At 39.7% G+C, this 20,678-nt stretch overlaps 1 long non-coding RNA gene across 1 annotated transcript in view; it reads left to right on the forward strand.

Annotated features, from left to right (window-relative positions):
• Nucleotides 1-20,678, forward strand: part of LOC131739396 (uncharacterized) — a 36,268-nt gene that overhangs the window by 14,214 nt on the left and 1,376 nt on the right. The window lies entirely within an intron of this gene.

Here is a 20,678-nt window from a genome sequence, read left to right on the forward strand (position 1 = left end):
ATGAAAAACATCAAGACAGCCCAAAGCCAAGTCAAAACTGTTCATCAACCCTGTGTGCATTCCTGTCTACTTGTAAAGCTGAAGAGAATCGTAAAAGACACGATGCCTGGTTTAGGAATCACTTTGTGTATATACACATATACACATATACACATACTGTATACACATATACACAAAAGCACCAACTTGTCAGATTTCAATGTGCTTGTGAGAGAACGGCGTGCAGCATGAAGTTTGAGATCCGTGTACACTCCTGATACTGTGACAGCCTCAAAGTGCAGGTCTTGACTTCACTGTAGCGTCAGGTTGGTAATGGTGACCACCAAGTGTAATATCAAGGGAAGGATCAAAATTAGAATGCAAAACATTTATTCACGTCCAAGCCTTTCTATCAGCGCAGCAGTCAACACAGAAATTGAAGCTGAGCTCTAGTTTTAAACAAATGATTCATTTGAGAATCGTCAGCACTGAAACGAAACCCAGCATGTAAAAATAACCTGCAAGGACCGTAAATAGACCATACAGGTAACACACTAGTGGATTTGGAAGCCTCTCATGATTTGTTTACTTGATTTTTAACCCTACTTGTTCCACTAGAGCAGGGTGATTGGACTAAGTGGGCTGGGCAGAATATTCCCTGTACTGTCCGAGTGTTTTTAAAATAAGATCTTGTTCAATATACTTGGATATACAGTGTAATGAGACATGATATTTGTTTGCCTGTAATCAAGTGACAGCTGTATAATTGAATGCCATATCCTTAGGATATACTCTTAAGAGAAGGTCAGCTGCTTTCAATTTGTCCTAGTGAAGAAAATACTTTTAGGTCAGTAGAAAGTAAGTGGGCATTATTATTTTTATTTATTTATTTATTTACTCTTCCATGCTGAGTCTGAGCAAGAATATCTGTTTAAACTTCTTGCAGCATGAATAATAAGGTCCAACTGCAGCCAGATAATGCTGTATTACTCAGTATCTGGTAAGGATTGCTTATCAATGTGCACTACAGAACAAGACTGATTCAGGTGCATTACTTACCTGAGCACATTAAGAGCTTGCTAGAACTGAGCACATTAAACGTGGTTATAATAAATACAATGACCTTAAGAGTGAGATATAAGGAAGTAATTCACTCCAGGTGTCCCACTGGGATTAATAAACTACGAGAGAGGCACAGTGCTTGGAGCAGCACATTAAAATGAAATAGCTTGGCCAATTGGCTCAGCGCTACTGTTCAGTGTTGCTGCTTATTCTGTGCTCTAATTGAAATAGAGAACTCTAATAAAAATAAAAAAAACTTGTAAACCTAGGATAGCATGTGGTTGCTGTGATGGTTTGTCACAACCTAACTCTCCCTCAATGATTTTTTAGAACAATATTGTTTATTCATTTTGGAATGTTAGTGTAAAGTGAGAGGGGCGACTGTCTGTTGAACATAAATTTAAGCTAGAAATGCACAGAACTTTTTATCATAAGAAGGTGTTACATGACAGAAGGGTGCCTTAAATAGTATTTGCAATACATGAATGCTACTATTTAGTGTCTAAGCTATTCCAAATTGTCTTTATGGTGGACCAGATAATGTTACCAAACCAGAAGTCAATCAGTCAGACACTGAATTTAGTAACAATTAAAAGGATGAAGTGATTTCTGACATTTGAAACCTGTATCAAAGAAACCATTTTCTGAAGTAAATTCTAGCATGGATTACCTTTATTGATGGGCACTGGGGGTCAATAGGTCAACATCAAGCTAGAAGCTTATAGATGACACAGAGAGGTCAAAGTGCCTAAAAAAAAAAAAAACCCTACACTAAAACACTATGTAACTGCAAGAATGAATGAAAGGTTCCCCTCCCTCTCTCCCTCTCCCTCTCTCCGTCTCTCTCTCTCTCTCTCTCTCTCTCTCTCTCTCTCTCTCTCTCTCTCTCTCTCTCTCTCTCTCTCTCTCTCTCCACTGCGTGTGGTAATTGGACTGTGGCAGGCACAGACAGGCCCCTCCATGGTTGCAGTCAGAGTGCACAGGGGAGCAGGGGGTCAGTTGGGTCTGCTCTTCCTCCATGTGGCACCCATCTGGAGTGGAGCAGGGGAGAGCTCCGTGCTTGGCAGCAGGCTGTCTCCAGCCAGTGTGCACCTGGGGACGCACTTCATTCCCTCTGATGTGGCCCACCAGGCCAGAACAACCATGCCAACTCTCCACAGGTCTGCTGTACCATCCGACATCATGTCAATAAACAGAAGTGTGGGGCTCGGCACAGAGGATGCTATTCATAATAAGTTCTTCATCAGTCGAAGGCGGGGGAGGGGTGATGTTTTATGTTCCTGATCACACTTTATCAATGTTAGCGCCAGGGCAGACAGGTTTGAGATGCAGGAGGAAAAGGTCTGTTGTCTTCTGGGGCTTTCTGACAACATGCAGATGTGTATTCAGTGTTTCAGTGAGTTTTTTCCTGCTGAAAGATGTTTTTAAAGCAATTCATTTCAACAAAGGATGTATTCATAGCACCTTTTAGCATGTTTGTAATTATAATGGATTGCATTATATTGCATTTACAGCAGTGACGTCTGGGGGCTGCTGGAGATCTCCAGGAAATTCTCTCTTGTAAAACACCATACATATTAATGTATCACTGTTATAGTGAGAGACTTTATGATGCTTTACAGATAATATACTTTAAACATTTATTTTAAGTGCAGTACAGTTTTCTTTCTTGTTTACAGTTTGCCCTTTCCTCAGTTGTGTGTTGGAGATCCCTATTCAGATTTGTTTACTGGAATTATTTTGTTAGCTCTGTGAACTTTAAGTAGGAAGACTTTTCTTGGTATGGTCTAAATGTTTTCACAGGCACAGTTTAAAAATCTATCGATTCCACTCCCCCCTCTCTCTAGCCATTTCATTTCAACACAAAGCTAGAAAACCTGCTGATCCAACAGGGATGCTTGAAGTGTTAATATGGGTTATGTAGTTAATTAGGCTTGTTCTTATTTGGCAGTATCATTTATCAATGCACCATGTCAATTTATTAAAGCACCATTAGGCAAAGTGACAAAGCAGAAGAACTGTGTGATTTATTACACTCTGTTACCCCAGCGCAAGCCAAGCTGTTTATCTGGTGACAAGCACGTTCTAATCAGCTGTGTTCTCTACATGCATATGTATACAGTTATTTTTGAGTAACTGCATTTTATTTTTTAAATCTCCTGGCACATCAGTTTCCAGCAGTGACATTTGCCTTTCTTTGCTATTGCTGACTCTTGCTGGAAATGCACTGGATCTGATTTGTGTGCCCGCAGGCCCTGTGTGGTGTCAGGTGTGCTCGAGCACTCGACCGACCTGTAATGGCTGTTGAGAACATCTGTAACATTAAAGGGAATATTTGTAGGTTTCAGTGTTCCCTTACTCAAAGTATTGCATTGCCTCTTGGCTGCAGTTTGAACATTAAAGCAGTATTGCATCACCCTGCTTTTGCAATGTAAACACATTTTCAGGCCCAGGATCAGTAAATAAATAATGAATCATTTTTTATATATACAAAATAATGACTGTAATCATTTTAATTGTTTTATCGTGTATGCATGAGCATCACCAATCATTTAGATCTCCTATCATTTGGATTTGTATTACTGATGCATGTGCCTTCTACGTACTGGCATGCCAGTAGTTGGTACTGGATTGACAGTGAGATATACAGTATATTAACAGTGACATGGAACTGACCACCAGCGGCGTTGTCCAGTAACAATCAGCATCCCTGGGCTTAATGGATCCAGACATTTCATCAAGAGTGAAGCCAAACTAGAACCTATTTGTTACTTGTTGTCGACACAGGCAGTCAAGACTGAGCCAGTTGGCAGTGACCCCTACCTCACAGTAATGTGTAGGGCAGGTTCGAACTTCATTTTCACTCCTCCTCAGTACTTTGTGGTGCAAGAGTTTGGCAGCATATTGGCGTGATGAAGTGTAATTTTGGCCGGACTCAGTTACATAAATTGACATTCATTCATCATTATTACAGTTGCTGAGAAGTCACATGTGTGTGGTTAATATTGCAAGCAAAACAGCTAATACAATTTCAACCACCAAATAATCATATGCACTATGGTGAATTCAACAGTGCAACTGTACATGTTCACTGGCTTCGCACTCACAGATCCCAAACTTACTTGAGCTCTAACTTGATAGTCATTTTTTGAAGGCCAATTCCTCAGGATTATTATTATTATTATTATTATTATTATTATTATTTCTATGAAATGACACCAAACTAGTTGTAGGTCTCATGTTTTCCTATATAAAAAACTCACATACTCAACAGTATAGTCATTCTTCTGTCCTTTAACAAAGAAGGAGAAAAGAAAAGCATCAAGAGTCTTACACACAAAATCTTTAAATGGGCGGAAATGCACTTTTTTTTAGGAGAGATTTATTTTTGTAGGAGAAACAAGAATAAACACACAGCAATCACAGTTAGGCTTCCTGTAGGTCAATCTGGCAAGCACAATTAAAATCTATTTTTCCCCCTTATATCCATACCTCGTCAAGCTGCAAACATGGACATTAAATGACACATGCCTTGTCTTGCGTACAAAGGGCCGCCACCTTTATAGCTCCACACTCTACTAAAGGATCAGACCTATTTTAACTAGTTGTTATAGAGCTAATACCTTATTACCTCATCTCATTGGCCATGATAATTCACTAACTGTTAAATTAAACAGCATTGTGCACAATGTTGCATGTGTGTGACAGAAATACAGTGATTCTTGGTGGTAAATCTCCCTCCCGACCTGTGAGGGCGCTAAGTAGCGAGAACAGAGTACCTTGGACGGGTTGGCCCGACAGTTCTTTCCCAGGGTTCAAGGGAAGTTGGCCAGCTAGAAAAGGGGCGGAACTCCGGTGCATTAACTCATCGACCCGGAAGGGAAATGATGTGGCAGTTGCGGATTGGAGGGGCGGCTGCACTCGTTTACCAAGAGGTCATGTGTGATGACATAAAAGGGGATGGAGAGACGCAATCTGTTCCTTCGCTTTGGTTTAATGATAGAACCCAGAAGGACCTTGTGACAGTCTGGCTCGCAGTGGTGATGTGTGATGACGTCACAGACCAGGAAGTAACTCAAACCAAAACAGTGGATGGGCGGGTGAAGCTGAACGCAATTGCGTTCAGCGTATTTAATAAACAAACAAAAGATTTAAACAAAACAACAAAACACAAAACAAAAGGGCACGAGGGCCAAACGAATCAACAAACAAACAAGTAAGTGTCGTGCTGGAGAATCCAGCACGTTTTAGCAATTGTTTTTTTAAATGTGACTCGCTCTCTTCGCTCCCCGTACTCTCCTCTGTACACCCACCACGAGTGCAGAGAGCTGCAGGTTTATATACTCTGGCCGAGGGATTAGCTAGTAGTTAATTATCTTATTATCCCTCGGCCAGAGTCTGCACGCGTTTGGTAAGGATGCATGACTGTCAGCTAGTTAAATAATCAGTAGCTGATCAGCCATGCATCCTCACGGGGGTTTTAAATATATAATAAAAGACGCGGCGCTTTTACCCGCGCCGCAAACAAAAATACAAATAATAATACATAGGGCGGGACACTCCGCCACAGACCTGTAAGAATACCTGTAATAACGTATCGTTTTTGTTACTAATTATTGTTTGGTATTAGTAGACGGCTAACACATTCCAGAGCTGTCGCCAAGGGCCAGCACAAAACCCGGAAACAGCACTGCACTATTGTCACGTATAAACCTGTATCACCCACCACGAGCACTACTGCACTCATCCAGGACTGGTGACCGTGTTAGTACATTGTGGGACAGATACGCGTGTTTACTATTTGGGACTGCAACCCTGTTATTATTTACCCTGTGCACTACACATTGTTATGTATTGCCAGGGATTATTATTTGGTCACCAGACCTGGAATTATAAAATAAAAGAAAGCACTTTTCAACTGGATTACAAGTCTCTGTCTGTTAATTACGCACCGCATCACTCCTGCAGCTGTACACTGCAAACCACTTTGTCACAGTGTGCCAGTATGTTTATTATATCATGTTGAAGAACACTTGTAAGTATAAGCAGCACACTTCTATCCAGTTATCAAGTCATTTTCTATAAATAACACTATCTGTGGAATAGTGATAGTTCTATGCTGTATGTGCAGTCATTTAGATTACATTATCTCTGTAGCCCCTTGTCTGTGGAACAGATTACACTTAGACGTTGTTAGCCTTTCCGTGTTCTTAGACTGATCCTCCAGTTTACTGAACGGAACCGTTCACAAAGAGATGTCACTGTTACGTCCTATACCCCTGAAAAGTGCGATGAAACACATTGGGGATGTGTGTTCAGTGGAATCAGGGTTGGAATACTGTCCTTTTCACAGCTACATTTGCTGGGGGCTGAGAGTCTTTCTATCCTTTTGGAGTTTGGAGGCCAACTAAGCATGCTATTTGTTCTAGAAGTTCGCATTGCAGTTCCCAGAATAATGGAACATTGTCATAAAAGACTAATTTATGAGGATCAAAGAGTGCTGGACAAGGGGTGCAGGGTAATCTCCTTTCTACTCACATACCTTTAATTGGTTCACTGTGATGGAATATCCTGTCTACAATAACATTGTTTACAGTGCTGTGAATAAGATTCAATTTTAAAGTGGGTATAGCAATGAAACTATTCCACAACTCTTTCCTGTTGTGTACTTGCTATTCTCTTCTTCTTCCCTTAATGACTGCCAGGATTTGACCACAAAGACACGGACTTAAGAAGTGAAAAATATAGGAGTGACACATTATAGATAATATGCACATCAAACTTCCAATACCGCAGGATAATCCAAGAGACATCTTAAATACTGTACAAAAAGAATCAATCTCTACGAATCCGTTTATCTTCCTTGACCTCATCTACAGGAGCCAGATGTATATGTAAAAGCCATGCTCCAAACAAGCCAGAACTCCCTCATACTTCGAGCAAATTGAAAACATGAATCTGTGTGATAAGTTACCAAGTAGGTTGTGCTGGACTGTGGTCAACTTTGGCATAATAAATCTGGGGGAATCCATTAGTTACTTAACTTGTTTGACGAGGACGAAGGCTAGACAGAACCCAACCATCCTTCCGTGACATCCTGTGTCTGCGCCCTTTAGTTGGAGAAGCCCTGAGGTGGAACTGCAGGAAATGGGACAGATGATTCTTGTAAAACAATGACAACAACTAAACTTTTCGGCTCTAATTTTCCTATTATCCCGTTTGGCCCTGTGTGTTTATTTGAAGAACTATAAGAACTGCCAGGTTTCTTGTCCTATGCAGTCAGTAGGGTTAGGCAGCGAATTTCCATTTGGAGTCCTGCATGGAGGGGAGTGGGATGGGGGGGATGGCTTGATGTACAGTAGGAGAAGGACTATGTTGAGCAGAATAAATCAGAGCCTGGGCTTGTGATTGGAGAAAGTAACTTAAAGTCCTTCAAGAACTGGAGGTATCTCGACCACAAAATGGAATAGGCTTGGGATCACATTATAGGCTTGGGATCACACATTATAAGACATCTCCCTAAGTGACACATTGTTAACCTTCAATACAGTCCAATAAAAATATAACATACCAAAGGAATTCTACTTTCATACAATAATACATTCTGTTCTCAAAATGACTAAAATGTAAAAAAATGAAGGACATGTCTGAGTCCCCTTGTTTTTTAGATTCAGATCAATTCTTGTTTTTAGGTGAACATCACGTACCTTAAGCATTGAAGTCACCAACGTCGTTCAAGGCTGTAACTGCCCATTGCTCAAAAGGAAATGCCTTTGGTGACTTCTCCATTTTTAATAACAGGGAGATCCTGGGATCACTGACTCCCACTGTTACCTTAAGCAAATCTCCTAATCTCCTTGTGCCACGATCCAAATTGCTTGTGTAAATGTGCTGAGAAGAACCCTACTGGAGAAAAAAAATCTATAGCAGAGATTATGCTGTGTAACCCAGCTGTCATCAGCCAACTTGGGGACCTCCTTTCCCTTCGTTCTTCACGTCCAGTATTTATTTTGTGGTCCTCCACATCCTCTATGTGGGACACTAATTCAGTTGTCTCCTTTAGCTCTGAGTGGTTCTCACGGATAGTGGGGCTTGTTATCGAGGAGAAACAGTGCTTTCAGGCTGATGTTCCCACAGTTACTGCACACACTCGCAATCCCTGCTCTTTCATCTCTTGCCAGTGAATACCAGCTTTTGTGCTCAGTCTGCTCTCAGGACTAATATGGTGCAGCTAGCAACTGTACAAGGTGAAGCTTTATTCGACTGACCACAGATGGTGATGGTACTCAATTTTCTTTCGATCATTTTCAGAAACATTTCTGGTGATCTATCAAAAAATACCTGGGTCTATTTTAATGATCTAAACAGAGACAATTGTCACTAAAGTTAGCATCACTAAAGACAATGACAATACAGGGAAGAGATTTGTACATTTTGGGGTACCAGTATTTATTTTCCACCACTGTTTAGATCACTAAAATAGACACCACAGAATGACATAAATTGAGGGTCTATGGATTACAACCGTTTAAACATCTAGTTATGTCTCTCTGTTACCTTACCCCACCTCCACCCCAAGTCATTCAAGCCTTTTTTTCAAACATATCGGGGAGAGAATTGGTGGTTAAGTAAGGAAACAGTTTCACATATAGACTTCTGACTGTTTATTCAAGTTGTGATGGAATTATTTTTGACTCCTAGATTTTAAGGAAACATAGCTTGAACCATAGGTCATAGATATCCATGATGTATGTCAGTGGATGTGGAACAACCAATAAATAGACTAGTGCATTGGTTTCTAAAAGGTCATTGTGCTCTACTGGGTGGGCCATGAAAGCAGCATCATCCCAGCAAAAACAGGCACTAATTATGCCATGTGAAAGAAACTAAGAAGCAGAAAGTGTAGGAAAACATGAAAAGAAATACAGGAGAAATGTGTCTGTCTTCAGGGACATGCTGTAGTTTAAAAAAGGCACCATTGTACTTTGTCTTGAGATGAAAGTTGGAGACCAGAAACTGTTGTTCTGCAAAAGCTCAGAGGCTTCGATAAGACAGCCCTGACATGTCTCAATGCCTCATTGAGCACACAGAGGATATTCCAGCAGCAAAGTGCAGGCGGCAACAGCTTTGAGAAGGATGAAGATTACATCAGACCCGGGGAATTCCTTAAGGAGGTACTCATAGAGGATCCCCTGCATTCAGAGAAAAAGACCACAATTATTCCATTAGTGGAGGTGAGACCCGAGTGAGTGGGGAAAGCACACATCTCATAACTCGGGAGAGACATATTCTGTCCAGTCTGGAACATTTAAAAGAGATCATCTGTAGTCTTTGGCAGAAGGTACATCTTCAGGGAAGAGTGAGGGTTGAAAATCGGGCAATAGATTGATTTACTCATTCAAAGGATTTAGTAGAAAAGACCCACTGAGCATGTGGATGTATCAGTGCAGCTGTACTTACATTTTAAAGGGAATTTCGGTCACATCCCAACTCTTTAAGATAGTGTTGTTGCATCTTCATTGTCCACAAAGAATCCAGATGATGGTTCCTCCAATTGAGTTATGCATCCTGACACTCTTTGTTACTGAAGTTATTGCTTCAGTTCCAGTCCAGAGGAGTAAGTGGCCCTTTTGGAGCCACCAACACCTCTTCTTATTGTTCCTTAGAGGCACCCTGGGTGGTATTGCAGCCATCGGGCATCAATATGGAGCATTGTGTGTGGACAGAGATGAAGGGTAACACACTGGGAAACAAAAACAAAAAGGGGTTTGGACACATGGAGAAGAGTCGCTTTTCCAGTTTCATAAAATGGCAAATGAAATACACAGTAATATTAAGGTGGACCTTCGATGGACAAGGAAAGAAATAGAATTTTTAGATACCATAGTAAAACTTGAAGAAGGTTCAATTGAGACTGACCTCTTCTGTAAACCTACTGACATGCACCAGTATTTACACATGTCCTCTGCACATCCGATACACACTAAAAGGGCAATCCTAAAGGGTCTAGGAATAAGAATACGAAAAATATGCTCTAAAGAAAGTGACTATGTAAAACAAAGAAATGTATTAAAAACAAATCTTAAAAAAAGAGGATACAAAGAAAGAATTATAGAGATGGAGTTAAGAAAAGTGGATAAACTAAAAAGAGATGATCTACTAGATTATAAAAATAGAGATAAAAAGGTCAAAAGAGTCCCATTAGTAATGACTTACTCTAAACTTTTGCCCAATATTTCTAAGATAGTTTGGAAACACTTGCGGATTCTACATAATTCAGAAAAATTTAAAAAAGTATTTCTTAAGGCCCCAGTTGTAGCATTCAAAAGAGAAGCTAATTTAGGTGATATTTTAGTTCACAGTAAACATAAAAGAATAATTGACAAAATAGGTTCTACGAACATGTGCACCAGTAAATGTAAAGTGTGTAAATACATAGACAAAAGTAAAAACATAATTAAACATAAGAACACCACATATCCACTAAAAACTAATACCTACTGTAAAAATAGCAATGTTGTTTATGGAATAGCCTGTGAAAAATGTGATGAAATCAAATATGTTGGAGAGACTGGAACTACTTTATATAAAAGAATTCAGAACCACCTTTCATTAATTAGAAATAAAAAAATGAGTGAACCAATAGTACAGCACTTCACCAGTCAGGGACATGACATAAATGATGTCAAGTTTGTAGTATTAGAACAGCTCAAATTAGACAATGCGACATATAGAAGAATAAAAGAAAGTAAATGGATAAATAGACTGAACACGATTATGCCAGTGGGACTCAACAGAAAAGAATGAACTAATTAACTTCAATAAATATATAACATTTAAATAAATAAACAAAATTCATTCAAAAGTTGTGCATGCTGATGCGCTGGGGAGGCCAAATCTAGACTGATCCTCAGAGCCAGCATTGCATGATATAATAAAAATATAAGTTTATATAAAGTAATGTTAATTAGAATTAATACAGATTCAAAGATAGAAGTAAAAATGATGTCACAATATATAGAACACCATTACATCATGTAAGAATAAATCATGGATTTGAATGTAAACAATAACAAATAGTTGTCATGCCGTCCAAAACCTATAAATACCTCCAATGTTTTGATTCAAACACAGGCTCCCTTGAGAAAGATATGTACAACATATCGAAACGTTGGGCAGCTGGCTCTTTGAGCTAATATATATATATATATATATATATATATATATATATATATATATATATATATATATATATATATAAAACAATCTTCCAGTTCTGTACAGCTCTTACAGTACGTAGTTATGTCTGGGTTGGTCCTTGACTTTGTGCGCACATTTGTACCTCAGTGGAAGCATTTGTAATGTTTGGATTGAGTGCAAAGACGCACAAACTTCAGTAGAGGTTTCCAAGAGATCCTAAAATGTACCACTTAGCATCCAAGTAGTACATTTTTAGTAAAGTGAATGATTACGGTGTATGGAAAAAAAACATATTCCTTTTCACATTATGTTTCCATGCAGTAATATTATTTTACAAATGATCAGAGTAAAATAGGTATAATGTTTTAATCATCTTTATTTGCTTGTGTGTGGGCAGCCTTGTTCCAGCAACTCATTACGCCTCTTATTTTTTGTTTTATCACAAGCTGTGATGCATTGCCTTTAATGGTGTGAGATTGACAAAAGCCTGAACTGTTTGTGCCACAGTAGTTGTATCCACATGCTGCTGCCTTCATTTGGCTGCAAGTCTTATTTTACTGTACCTGAAGTTGTTTGTTTGTGTTTATGGGTCAGGTCCCAAGCTCACGGCACCAGTTCCCTAGGTTATTGCTAAAGTGGTCTCTTGTGGAGGAACTCGTTCAAGATTTAGTTGCCTACAGCAATAAGGACCCTCAGCAGCGCTAGGTTCATTGATACATTTTTTTTTTGGTTCTTACTGTGAATACAATACACTGCTTGTATTGTACGAAAGAGAAGAACTGGGCTCTTTCGCAAACAATCTCCCCAATTCGTAAGGTGTTATGGTAAAGTCAAATAAAATATGTAGTAAAGCATAGTAAAAGAGCATCGTGAATCTCCTGCAATCGTGGCAAATGACTGATAAGCTTGTAGAATCATAGTAAAAAAACATCTTAAAGCACGTGATCATGCAACATTACCATGGTGGTCTTTTCAAGAGATGTTGCTTGTTGAATGCTTTTTAATTGATATTGGTGCTTGTGTTTGTTTTATTCGGGTAGCCCAGGTGTGTGCCTACGTGCTGGGAGTCCCTTTACAGAATGCCTCTGTGAAGATGAACTCGACTGTGTGCAGCCCAAACTCTCAGGCTACAGGGGGCAGCATGAGCACTGAGCTCAACTGCCTGTTAAGTGAACACAGAGGGAGCCCAACTGGAGTCCATTCTGCACTGAGCAGATACGTGCATAACATCTGAAAATGAATTTTCAGATGTTATTTACTTTAAACTGGTAACACAAGTATTATTTCACTTAAGATTACTTAAGATTATTTTGGCTGGTTAAATATATTAATATTCTTACCAATATTGGAAGTAGCAACACGAGTGCTGGTCCTCCTTTTTGGTCTGTTTGCTGGTATTTTATACTGCAATCTGGAAAGTAAGTAGACCTAAATATGTTTTTGCTTTTCAGTGGCGCTGTCTCAAAAGGCGAAACCCACACAATTTCACTTCCCAAACATTGAATTGAAAAACCTGACAGCAAAACACAAAAGGGTCAAGTTCTGGGATGCAGATTACAGCAGGAACTGAAATGAAATGGAGAGTAGATGTCTGCTAGGTCAGGACAGCCCCAGTTTCCCACCTGTATTAAAAGTGTGAATGGGTCACCTGGTTACATTATTTGCTATGTTTTGTTAACTTTGAATCATGTCTGTTTAACTGAATAGGTAACAGGGTAACGTTTATTACGCTTGTGAGGCATCGATTATCAGACTAATGGAAACATCCTACTACATCATACACTCAAGCACAAGTGGAGTTAGAGAAACTAAGGTCACTGTGGAAAGGGGTCTGCCCTTATACACAGCAAATTGATCATCACAAAGTCGTATTTCTGGATTTATTTCAGTCTGATAACACTGTAATATGTTGTGTGGAGCGATGATGCCCAGTTAGATGTCACTATATCCTTTCTGCTTTGTATACTTGAAGGTTCCTAAGCTAACATTTAAAGAATTTATGTGTCCACAGCAATGGCCTGGCCAAAATGTACCCTAGAAACTAGGAACAAGGAACCAGGAACCAGGGCATTTTGCAAACTCAAATTCCTTGTATGGATATCTGTACCCATGTATAAATACTGGAACTCATAAATCATGGACACCTGCCAGGTCTAGTAAATGTTTTTTGCAATGTTCTTCCTAAGGTCGCTACTCCAAGGGAAACTGTGCATCTCTTATTTAACCTGCCTCTTCAGCAAATGCCTTCTTTGGTCTGTGCAGGGAATCCAGAAATGGTGTAGGATTTTGATCGAGAGAATGAATCCGATTAAAGACGGAACGCAGTGGAAAGAGGTGGTGGCGAAGAGCATGGAAGCCAGGGTGAACCTGACAGGGCAGGACTGCTGAGTCTGCAGTCTTCATTGGGAAGACACAATATAGTTAGTCCAAGTATTTCGGTCAAAGGGCTTGTAGCAAACCAAAACCAAAAGTCGTAGGGTGATTAACATACGACTGAATTTCTTGTCTAGGCTGTTTAGATGGACTGGGACCTCCTACTGATCCACCAACACCATTATATAAACTGCAGCAGATTGGGCTCTGTGACAGCAATAACACAAAGAAGGTGACGCTAAAATCAGTGAAAAAGTGATTTAAAAAGCCCCTCCGACCTCAAAGTGCCAGTTAGGTTTGGCACAGGAACAAGAAATGGAAACTTGTGCTGTAGCCCACTAATAAGCCCCCAAATTATGCAATACAATGCCATTTTTATTGAGGTTGCATGAGCTGCTAAGCTCAGGAAATGAATGTGTAGATGACTAAACCCATTAAGTTTATTAACAGGTTGCATTTTACTGCTATTTAATGGTAGAGCCCTATTGTGAACAGTGGGTGTCAACACATTGATCTACTAAAAATGGATCCTACTAGCGGGAGCTGGTATGAGGTTCTGGGTTTGTTTTTTGGTATTTTGTTTTATCCACGCTAATTCATGGCCTATTGCTGCTGGGAAGCTTATGAAAATGTAGAGCTTGTTGTATTATAAATTATGTGATTGTGTGTGTGTGTGTATGTATGTATGTATGTATGTATGTATGTATGTATATATATATATATATATATATATATATATATATATACAGTGCCTATAGAAAGTCTACACCTCCTTTCAAAATGTTCACCTTTTCTTGCCTTATAGCCTGGAATTAAAATGCATTAAAATAGTTTTTTTTCCATTTATCTACACATCCTACCCCACAACTTCCAAGTGAAAAATATATTTTAGAAATGTGTAGAAAATTAATTAAAAATAAAAACTAAAATAGCTTGGTTGGATAAGTGTCCACCACCCTTCTAATAGCAATCCTAAATTAGCTCAGGTGTGACCAATTGCCTTCAAAATCACACACCAAGTTAAGTGGCCTCCACCTGTGTTAAATTGTAGTGATTCACATGATTTCAGGATAAATTCAGCAGTTCCTGTAGGTTCTCTCTGCTGGGTAGTGCATTTTAAAGCAAAGACTCAACCATGAGCACCAAGGAGCTTTCAAAAGAACTCCAGGACAAAGTTGTTGAAAGGCACAGATCAGGGGAGGGGTATAAAAAAATATCAAAGGCCTTGAATATCCCTTGGAGCACGGTCAAGACGATTATTAAGAAGTGGAAGGTGTATGGCACCACCAAGACCCTGCCTAGATCAGGCCGTCCCTCCAAACTGGATGACCGAGCAAGAAGGAGACTGATCTACAGGCTACAGACTTTTATGGCCAACACTGGTGAAAGTGTGCATGTGACAACAATATCCCAAGCACTTCACAAATCTGGCCTGTATGGTAGGGTGGCAAGAAGGAAGCCATTACTCAATAAAGCCCACCTTGAATCCTGTTTGAAGTATGCAAAAAAACACTGCAGCTTCTGCAGCCATGTGGCAAAAAGTTTTGTGGTCTGACAAAACTAAAATGGAACTTTTTGGCCTAAATGCAAAGCGTCATGTTTGGCGCAAACCCAACACATCGCATCATCCAAAGAACACCATCCCTACTGTGAAGCATGGTGGTGGCAGCATCATGTTATGGAGATGTTTCTCATTGGCAGGGACTGAGGCACTTGTCAGGGTAGAAGGGGAAATGAATGGAGCAAAGTACAGAGAAGTCCTTGAGCAAAACCTGCTGCTCTCTGCAAGAAAGCTGAAACTGGGACGGAAGTTCAACTTTCAGCATGACAACGACCCAAAGCACACAGCCAAAGCTACACTGGAGTGGCTAAGGAACAAAAAGGTAAATGTCTTTGAGTGGCCCAGTCAGAGCCCCGACCTAAATCCAGTCGAAAATTTGTGGCATGACTTGATGATTGCTGTCCATAAATGCTCCCCAAGGAACTTGACAGAGCTTGAACAGTTTTGTAAAGAAGAATGGTCAAATATTGCCAAATCTAGGTGTGCAAAGTTGGTAGAGACCTATACCAACAGACTCACAGCTGTAATTGCTGCCAAATGTGCTTCCACCAAGTATAAACTCAGGGGGGTGGAGACTTATCCAATTATGATCTTTCAGTTTTGTATTATTAATATATAATTTTTTTCTCAATAAAAACTTTTTTTCCCCTTAACAGTTTGGAGTATGGTGTGTAGAAAAGTGGAAATAAATCCTCATTTAAATGCATGAAACTCTGAGGCACTGACACAACAAAATGTGAAAAAAGTTCAAGGGGGTGTAGACTTTCTATAGGCACTGTATATATATATATATATATATATATATATATATATATATATATATATATACACAGATGAACCTGTTTTATATCACCTCGCTTAATCATACCGTTTATTATCATGATTTTTGAAAAACGACTCCCCATGCACCATATGTTATTTGAGAAATTACCCCTCTCAATATAATCTCACAAACCTGCTGCTTCATTTTGTGCAGCCTGTCAAATGCTGCGTGGCCAGGCATTACTAAGTAACCACAGGATATAATTAATTTCCAACGCAACTAACAACCAATAATCATCTCGTCTGATAAACTGACATTTTGTGCAGCCTGTCAAATGCTGCATGGGCGGTCTTAACGGGATACAGTTCGGTTACAAAACACCAATGTCACCACATTTTTCTTTTTTAACACAATCAGTCTTATTCACAAAAAACCCCACCAAGTGCAACGCCTAATTGATAACTCTCATCATTTGACAATTCATGCCTTTTTTAGAGAATGACACAAACTGTTTCATTCCAGTTAGTGATACAATACGTATTTGTCCTATAGTAAACTATATGCATTTGTTTAAATGTAAAGATCAACTGAATGTACAGTATTAAAACACTGCTCTTTAATTCACTGTTAGTTTTCTTTCTTTTTTTTCTCGCACGCATAATGTGCTGTCATAGGCAAACATGAAGCTCGGTTTATATCATGACCCGCTTTATATCACGAATTATGCCTGCACGGTAATCATGATATAAAGCGGGTTCAGCTGTATGTGTGTGTGTGTGTGTGTGTGTGTGTGTTTGTGTATATATATACATACACTATTAAAGTGCTTTTCATATAAATATAATTTAAAATGAAACACAAATGTAATAGATTTAATAGCTTTAGCAGCAATAGGCCATGAATCAGTGTGGATAAAACAAAAAACAAACCCAGGATCTCTTTTACTGCAGAAACATCCCATAACTTCTAACACACAGGAATTCCGAGATAAAACTACGATCAACTTCACTTTCGGCTAAAGCCTTCATCAGCCTAATGGGACTGGAACAAACTGTGAGTGCTTGAGGAAGAAAAGCCTGAAACACAATCACTGACAGTGAAAGCCGTGTTATCCCCAGTAAAGTGGGCTCCCTTGAGTTCCAGCCATTAAGGCTGCATGAGCTCCACAGGCTGGAGAGTTGTAATCAACATTCTGAAGCAGGAAGGCTCTTGAGCAAGGTCCACTCACTGAGGGATGACAGAAGTGAAAGTGATGGGAAACGCTGTGGTCAGTAGTTAGGCAGCCACAGTCTACATGGACACCCACATAGACGCATTTAAACCACTGACCGTCAGGTGTTCTTCAATGTGGTGACCAGAAACTTTTCACATGGGTTTCAGTTGGCCTCATTCTATGCTATGGGATCGTTTAAACTGATTAAGCAAGGCATTTCAATAAATTAAAATTGTTGTTGTTGTTATTTTTTTTTAAAGAATAATTTTGGCTGATATGCAGGGTAGCACGGTGTCCAAACAGAGAAGGATATTAATAATATATAATAACACTTGAAAAATACCACCAGGCCAAGCAACTATGAGTTGAAGTACAATAGCAAATAATACTGTATTTCTGAGTAAGAGAACCGACTCAAAATAGTGATTTACCTGCCCACTACTGCAGCTGTTTCTTGTTAGATTCATATATATTTTTAATTCCTTTTAGACACCTAAATTCAACTACAGTATTTCACACAATTTGCATATGGAATGCATCAGGAGAGTAGACTATTCAATAAAATGTAATGTTTCTTAAGAAAGACTGGGACAGGGGTAAGGAGAGGTAACTTAAGCCATTGAATGGGACGGGCTTGTTGGCCCTATTGACCTTCTCCTGTTCTTGAATGTCTTCTGTTCTTTTGTAATGTCCTTAAATGAACTACATACTGATCCCTGATGCGCTTGTATCTGGCTGGTATGTTTGCTCCAGTGCCCCACTGGGAATCACTAGTACAGTTCCTCCTCTGCCTCTTCAGTATCTGTCAGGTGTCATGCTGAGCCAGTGCTAGCAGTGTGGCTCTTCCATCGAGATCTTCCAGTCCGTGGCAGGCATGCTAATCTTGGATGGGGTTGATACTGAGCAGCTCTGAAAGCATTTCAAACCCACTTTCATTTATTTCTGAAAGTTTTTTTATTGATTTTATGTACAGTAGCTTTGTTGTTCCTTTACTAAATTGTATTGTTTTAGTATTATTTTTGTTTTCATACATACTAGATACTTGCTATGTCAATGGAAGTTTCATAGTTTGATAACACTTTTTTGTTCTGGGGATTTTTTTCCTGCTTATGCATTAGCAAAAAATGTCAGCATCAATATTGACATTCAAAATTATGGTTCTTGCTTGGTTGAGCAAATGAGGGTTATACCTTAAGGAGCCAGTGTCCTTTAATAATCTCAAGTAACTTTGCATGTACATTTGCAACACAAGGTTATGCAATACAAGTGACTATATATGTACATGTAGGTCTGCCTGTATGTCTGTATAATTTTAACCTATATCTTCAGAGCCAACATGCAATGCATATTATTTACCTACATATTGTGGTAAATAAATGAGTCAAGTGTATAGTGACTTACTATACACATGCATTGTTTGACCTGAGGCTTGGTCACGTTAATGAAGCCATTCCTTTGATAACATTTTAAATGGACTGTGACAGGTAGAACCCTGTTGCTGGTTCTTGCGCGGATGTGTGCAGCTGGGACGCATAACAGGAGACATGTTGCTAGGCAACCAATTGAGCAGGTGGGCTCGCCTGTCGCGGAGCTGAACGTGAGGTCTGGATTGGCTGGGGGGCATGCCCAGGGAGGCTGTGCTGAGCTGATCGGGAGGTCTGGATTGGCTTGGGGGCGTGCCCGGGGAGGCTGTGCTGAGCTGATCGGGAGGTCTGGATTGGCTGGGGGGGAGCGTGCCCGGGGAGGCTGCGTGCAGCTCAAAAGGTGTCTGCGCCATAGCTCGAGGCGATTGCACCGCCATGCTACACAGACGGGCGCTTTGTTTACTTCCAGGAGGAGAGCGTCCGCGCCGCAGGATAACTACTACGGAACCCTTAAATTGCAAGACGGTGCCTGTGTAGGTTCTGCCAGAACCGTCTCAACGACCTGGAGTCTGGGAGGCCGGGACTTCGGGAGCAACAGCAGTAGGTTAGTTTAGGGTGTTGATACCAACCAGTATAAAGAGGGTAATGTAGTGTAGTAGGTTCCTGGAGTGGGATGTCTCGTTTAGTGAGACTAGCGCTCGCCTTGTGTGGCAAACCTTTATTTTTAGCTTTGTTTTGTTTTTGTTTTCTTTATTAAATCTTTATTACATGGAGATTAGTGATACTATCACACCAGAGCAGGAAACAGTCGACTAATTAAGAAACGCTTCCAACACCAAAGTAATGCATTGTAATCGCATACATTTTCTACATGAGATAAAACGTACAGGCCAGACATCTGAAAATGATTATTGTGGGTCTTTACCCAGCCACAAGGTTTGGATTAAGCAAATAATTCTACTTCCATCTGAACTGTCCAAAACATCCGAAAGATCAGAATGACTCTGTTTCTTGGAAGCCGTTCCAGTAAGTTCCATAGAATCGTACTGCGTCAGGAAGGTAATAGGAAAGTGACTCTGCCATATGGGATCTTTGCATGTACTGAGACAATTTCGGTTCTGTCAAGTTTATTACTGACCGCTATAACCTTGCTACCTGCTGACTGTGACAGGACTTCAAGAGTAAGTAGCAGGGTTCCGAAAAATATAGCGTTCCACGTCCCCACGTGTTGCTACAACTGTTTAAATAACGTACCTGTAGTTTTTCTTTTCATTATTAAAATCCTGACAACTTTTTACACTTATAACTTTAAAGTCTGTTTCAAAGCTCTTTTCAAAATGTCTGCTGTAGTACGCTGATAGTGTAAGGATTAATGCCCATATTGTCAGAGAGGTAACATAGCTATAACGATCCATGATGTGGTACAGAACAGAAAAGCCAGAGCACTTTTTTTTAATTTTTATTTTATTTTGTCGCTCGTCCTGCAGTGATTTAGAGGACAGATCTCAACCCCCAGTGCACTAGAGTGGCCATTTTGAAAAGAGCTCTGAAACAGACTTTAAACTTTTATAAGTGTAAAAAGTTGTCAGGATGTTAACAATAAAAAGAAAAATGACAGGTACATTATTTAAACAGTTGTAGCAACACGTGGGGACGTGTAACGCTATATTTTTCGGAACCCCGCTACTTACTCTTTAATGCTTTAAATGGTTATTATTTCAAGTCGGGACATGTGTTGGGAGAGTAAAAGAGGCTGTCCTAACGTGTGACTCAGATAGTGTGCATTCATGGCTCAATGAACAGTTTGTTAAAAATGTTATATCACTGGAATTGTTTTTTTTTTTCTGAGAATCAGAAAGTATTCTATATTTGTACGAGGAAGAAAATCTGCATTGTACATTTCAAATTAGTGACCACCATATATGGCTGGGGTGCATTGACAAAGAGGAGATCGTTTTCCTTATTTTGATGTAGCCTTCCACGTTACAAAGTAAAAAGGCAACGTAATCCGATCTGATGCACACTTTAAAAAGCAGAAAAGGGTAAAGTCCTTTGACAAATGTTATGACGAAGTCTTTATCGGTATCTTCAATGACTTGTAGTGAAAATGTTTGTCCAGTAATTTTACTAGTTTCCTTTAATTGTCACTTCAATTAGAATTTT

This window comes from Acipenser ruthenus, chromosome 1 (assembly GCF_902713425.1).
Source record: "Acipenser ruthenus chromosome 1, fAciRut3.2 maternal haplotype, whole genome shotgun sequence".
NCBI lineage: Eukaryota > Metazoa > Chordata > Actinopteri > Acipenseriformes > Acipenseridae > Acipenser > Acipenser ruthenus.